This window comes from Arachis hypogaea, chromosome 11 (genome assembly GCF_003086295.3).
Source record: "Arachis hypogaea cultivar Tifrunner chromosome 11, arahy.Tifrunner.gnm2.J5K5, whole genome shotgun sequence".
In the NCBI taxonomy this organism is placed as follows: Eukaryota; Viridiplantae; Streptophyta; class Magnoliopsida; order Fabales; family Fabaceae; genus Arachis; species Arachis hypogaea.
The window spans coordinates 87240256-87245966 of NC_092046.1; the positions used below are offsets into that span (position 1 = coordinate 87240256).

Consider the following 5711-nt stretch of genomic DNA (forward strand, 5'->3'; position numbering starts at 1 on the left):
TTTTTAGTTTGTTTCCAATAGTTTTTAGGAAAAATTCATATTTCTGGACTTTATTATGAGTTGTGTGTTTTTCTGGAATTTCAGGTATTTTTCTGGCTGAAATTGAGAGAGTTGAGCAAAAATCTGATTCAGGCTGAAAAAGGACTGCTGATGCTGTTGGATTCTGACCTCCCTGCACTCAAAGTGGATTTTCTCGAGATACAGAACTCGAAATGGCGCGCTTCCAATTGAGTTGGAAAGTAGACATCCAGGGCTTTCCAGCAATATATAATAGTCCATATTTTGCTCAAGGATAGATGACGTAAACAGGTGTTCAACACCAGTTCTCTGCCCAATTCTGGCGTCCAGCGCCAGAAAAGGATTAAAAGTTGGAGTTCAACGCCAGAAATGGATCCAAACCTGGCGTTGAACGCCCAAAACAGCCTTATGCACGTGAATTGTTTAAGTCTCAGCCCCAGCACACACCAAGTGGGCCCCAGAAGTGGATCTCTGCACCATCTGTCATAGTCTACTCACTTTTTGTAAACCTAGGCTACTAGTTTAGTATTTAAACAACTTTTAGAAACTTATTTTGGGGGGCATGACATTTTAGACCTGAACTTTGTACTCTTTGACGGCATGAGTCTCTAAACTCCATTTTTGGGGGTGAGGAGCTCTGCTGTGTCTCAATGAATTAATGCAAGTATTTCTGTTTTCTATTCAAACATGCGTGTTCCTATCTAAGATATCCATTCGCGCCTAACTATGGAGAAGGTGATGATCAGTGACACTCATCACCTTTCTCAATCCACAAACGTGTGTCTGACAATCACCTCCGTTCTACATCAGATTGAATGAATATCTCTTAGATTCCTTAATCAGAATCTCCGTGGTATAAGCTAGATTGATGGCGGCATTCATGAGAATCCGGAAAGTCTAAACCTTGTCTGTGGTATTCCGAGTAGGATTCAGGGATTGAATGACTGTGACGAGCTTCAAACTCGCGAGTGCTGGGCGTAGTGACAGACGCAAAAGGAGGGTGAATCCTATTCCAGCATGATCGGGAACCTCAGATGATTAGCCGTGCTGTGACAGAGCATTTGGACCATTTTCACAAGAGGAGGGGATGTAGCCACTGACAACGGTGATGCCCTTCCATAAAGCCAGCCATAGAAAGGAGTAAGACTGATTGGATGAAGACAGCAGGAAAGCGGAGGTTCAGAGGAACGATTGCATCTCCATACGCTTATCTGAAATTCTCACCAATGATTTACATAAGTATTTCTATCCTTCTTTTATTACTACATTTCGAAAACTACATAACTATTTTATATCCACCTGACTGAGATTTACAAGGTGACCATAGCTTGCTTCATACCAACAATCTCCGTGGGATTCGACCCCTACTCACGTAAGGTATTACTTGGACGACCCAGTGCACTTGCTGGTTAGTTATGCGAAGTTGTGAAGATATGTTTAGACCATGGTTCTATGCATCCGTTTTTGGTGCCATCGCCAGGGAATCAATTTCGAACAATAATTCACAACCTGAGTAACAATTTCGCATACCAAGTTTTTGGCACCGTTGCCGGGGATTGTTCGAGTTTGGACAACTGACGGTTCATCTTGTTGCTCAGATTAGGTAATTTTCTTTTTGTTTTATTTTCAAAAATATTTTTAAAAAAAATCTTTCAAAAATTTCTCCTTTGTTTTCGAAAAAAATTTTAAAATAAAAATGTTTTGAAAAATATGTTTTTCTTCAGAATTTTTAAGAATGAATTCTAGTGTTTCATGAAACATGTTGAATCCTATCTGGCTGTAAAGCCATACCCAAACTGCTTTGGGATTAGTCTTCAACTAATCACCTCAATGGATGTAATGTACATGCTAGAGCTTGGCTGGCTGTTAAGCCATGCCTAACCCTCAGATTGGAGCTTTAGACTAAGAATTGAAGATTCCTGGAATTCATATTGAAAATTTTGGAATCCTTATTTTTGTTTTTCAAATAATTTTCGAAAAAAATACAAAAAAATTAGAAAATCATAAAAATCAAAAATATTTTTTGTGTTTCTTGTTTGAGTCTTGAGTCATGTTATAAGTTTGGTGTCAATTGCATGTTCATCTTGCATTTTTCGAAAAAATTCATGCATTCATAGTGTTCTTCATGATCTTCAAGTTGTTCTTGGTAAGTCTTCTTGTTTGATCTTTGCATTTGCATGTTTTGTGTCTTTTCTTGTTTTTCATATGCATTCTTGAATTCTTAATGTCTAAGAATTAAAGAATTCTAAGTTTGGTGTCTTGCATGTTTTCTTTGCATTAAAAATTTTTCAAAAATGTGTTCTTGATGTTCATCATGATCTTCATAGTGTTCTTGGTGTTCATCTTGACATTCATAGCATTCTTGCATGCATTCATTGTTTTGATCCATAACTTTCATGCATTGCATCATTTTTCTTGTTTTTTCTCTCTCATCATAAAAATTCAAAAATCAAAAAAATATATCTTTCCCTTTTTCTCTCTTAAAATTTTGAAAATTAGATTTGACTTTTTCAAAAATTTTTAAAAGCTAGTTGTTTTTATGAGTCAAATCAAATTTTCAACTTAAAAATCTTATCTTTTTCAAAATCTTTTTCAAAAATCAAATCTTTTTCATTTTTCTTAGTTATTTTCGAAAATTACAAAAATATTTTTCAAAAACCTTTTTCTTATATCAAATTTTCGAAAATAACAATAACAATTAATGTTTTGATTCAAAAATTTCAAGTTTGTTACTTGCTTGTTAAGAAAGATTCAAACTTTAAGTTCTAGAATCATATTTTGTGATTTCTTGTGAATCAAGTCATTAATTGTGATTTTAAAAATCAAATCTTTTTCAAAACTAATTTCAATCATATGTTTTCAAAAATATCTTCTTATCTTACCTTTTCAAAAATTTGATTTCAAAATATCTTTCCCAACTTCCTAACTTCTTATCTTTACAAATTTGTTTCAACTAACTAACTAACTTTTTGTTTGTTTCTTATGCTTTTCAAAACTACCTAACTAACTCTCTCTCTCTAATTTTCGAAAATATCTTCCCTCTTTTTCAAAAATTCTTTTTAATTAACTAATTAATTTAATTTTTTTATTTTAATTTTCGAAAATTACTAACCTTTTTCAAAAACTATTTTCGAAAATTACTAACTCTTTTTCAAAAATTATTTTCGAAAATCCTCTCCCTCTCTCATCTTATTCTATTTATTTATTCATCTACTAACATCTCTTCCTCACATCACTCACCAAATTCGAACCCCCACTTCTATCTGTGTTCGAATTTTTTCTTCTTTTCTTCTTCTACTAACAATAAGGAACCTCTTTACTGTGACATAGAGGATTCCTCTTCTTTTCTTGTTCTCTTCTCTTTCTTATGAGCAGGAACAAATAAAAAGGCATTCTTGTTGAAGCTGATCCAGAACCTGAAAGGACTCTGAAGAGAAAACAAAGAGAAGCTAAATTACAACAATCCAGAGACAACCTTATTGAAAATTTCAAACAAGTAAAGGAGATGGCAGCCGAACCCAACAACAATAATGCAAGGAGGATGCTTGGTGACTTTACTGCACCTAATTCCAATTTACATGGAAGAAGCATCTCCATTCCTACCATGGGAGCAAACAACTTTGAGCTGAAACCTCAACTAGTTTCTCTGATGCAGCAGAACTGCAAGTTTCATGGACTTCCATCGGAAGATCCTTTTCAGTTCTTAACTGAATTCTTGCAGATCTATGATACTGTTAAGACTAATGGAGTAGATCCTGAAGTTTACAGGCTCATGCTTTTCCCTTTTGCTGTAAGAGACAGAGCTAGAATATGGTTGGACTCTCAACCCAAAGACAGCCTGAACTCTTGGGATAAGCTGGTCACGGCTTTCTTAGCCAAGTTCTTTCCTCCTCAAAAGCTGAGCAAGCTTAGAACTGATGTTCAAACCTTTAGACAAAAAGAAGGTGAATCCCTCTATGAAGCTTGGGAAAGATACAAACAGCTGACCAAAAAGTGTCCTTCTGACATGCTTTCAGAATGGACCATCCTGGATATATTCTATGATGGTTTATCTGAGCTATCAAAGATGTCATTGGATACTTCTGCAGGTGGATCCATTCACCTAAAGAAAATGCCTGCAGAAGCTCAAGAACTCATTGACATGGTTGCTAATAACCAGTTCATGTACACTTCTGAGAGGAATCCTGTGAGTAATAGGACGCCTCAGAAGAAGGGAGTTCTTGAAGTTGATACTTTAAATGCCATATTGGCTCAGAACACAATATTGACTCAGCAAGTCAATATGATTTCTCAGAGTCTGAATGGAATGCAAGCTGCATCCAACAGTACTCAAGAGGCTTCATATGAAGAAGAAGCTTATGATCCTGAGAACCCTGCAATAGCAGAGGTAAATTACATGGGTGAACCATATGGAAACACCTATAATCCATCATGGAGAAATCATCCAAATCTCTCATGGAAGGATCAAAGGCCTCAACAAGGCTTTAATAATGGTGGAAGAAACAGGTTTAACAATAATAAACCTTTTCCATCATCCACTCAGCAACAGACAGAGAACTCTGAACAAAATACCTCTAATTTAGCAAACTTAGTCTCTGATCTATCCAAGGCCACTGTAAGTTTCATGAATGAAACAAGGTCTTCCATTAGAAATTTGGAAGCACAAGTGGGCCAACTGAGTAAAAGGATCACTGAAATCCTTCCTAGTACTCTCCCAAGCAATACAGAAGAGAATCCAAAAGGAGAGTGCAAGGCCATTGACATAAGCACCATGGCCGAACCTGTAAGGGAAGGAGAGGACATGAATCCCAAGGAGGAAGACCTCTTGGGACGTCAAGTGATCAATAAGGAGCTTCCCTCTGAGGAACCAAAGGACTCTGAGGCTCATCTAGAGACCATAGAGATTCCATTGAACCTCCTTATGCCATTCATGAGCTCTGATGAGTATTCCTCTTCTGAAGAGAATGAGGATGTTACTGAAGAGCAAGCTGCCAAGTTCCTTGGTGCAATCATGAAGCTAAATGCCAAATTATCTGGCATTGATACTTGGGAAGATGAACCTCCCTTGTTCACCAATGAACTAAGTGATCTGGATCAACTGACATTGCCTCAGAAGAGACAGGATCCTGGAACGTTCATAATACCTTGTACTATAGGCACCATGATCTTTAAGGCTCTATGTGACCTTGGTTCAGGGATAAACCTCATGCCCCTCTCTGTAATAGAGAAACTGGGAATCTATGGGGTACAAGCTGCTAAAATCTCGTTAGAGATGGCAGACAATTCAAGAAAACAGGCTTATGGACAAGTAGAGGACGTGTTAGTAAAGGTTGAAGGCCTTTACATCCCTGCTGATTTCATAGTCCTGGATACTGGAAAGGAAGAGGATGAATCCATCATTCTAGGAAGACCTTTCCTAGCCACAGCAAGAGCTGTGATTGATGTGGACAGAGGAGAATTGATCCTTCAATTAAATGAGGACAACCTTGTGTTTACAACTCAAGGATCTCTCTCTGCATCCATGGAGAGGAAGCATAAAAAGCTTCTCTCAAAGCAGAGTCAACCAAAGCCCCCACAGTCAAACTCTAAGTTTGGTGTTGGGAGGCCACAACCAAACTCTAAGTTTGGTGTCAAACCCCCATATCCAAACTCTAAGTTTGGTGTTGGGAGGTCTCAACAAAGCTCTGCACATC

The 5711-nt window shown here is 37.2% G+C and overlaps 1 non-coding gene across 1 annotated transcript; it reads right to left on the bottom strand.

The window, feature by feature from the left end:
• Positions 1-3922: 3922 nt before the first annotated feature.
• LOC112724858 (small nucleolar RNA R71) lies at positions 3923-4030 on the bottom strand. Its single transcript, XR_003164001.1, has one exon. It is a non-coding gene; the product is annotated as a small nucleolar RNA R71 (small nucleolar RNA).
• Positions 4031-5711: the final 1681 nt, after the last annotated feature.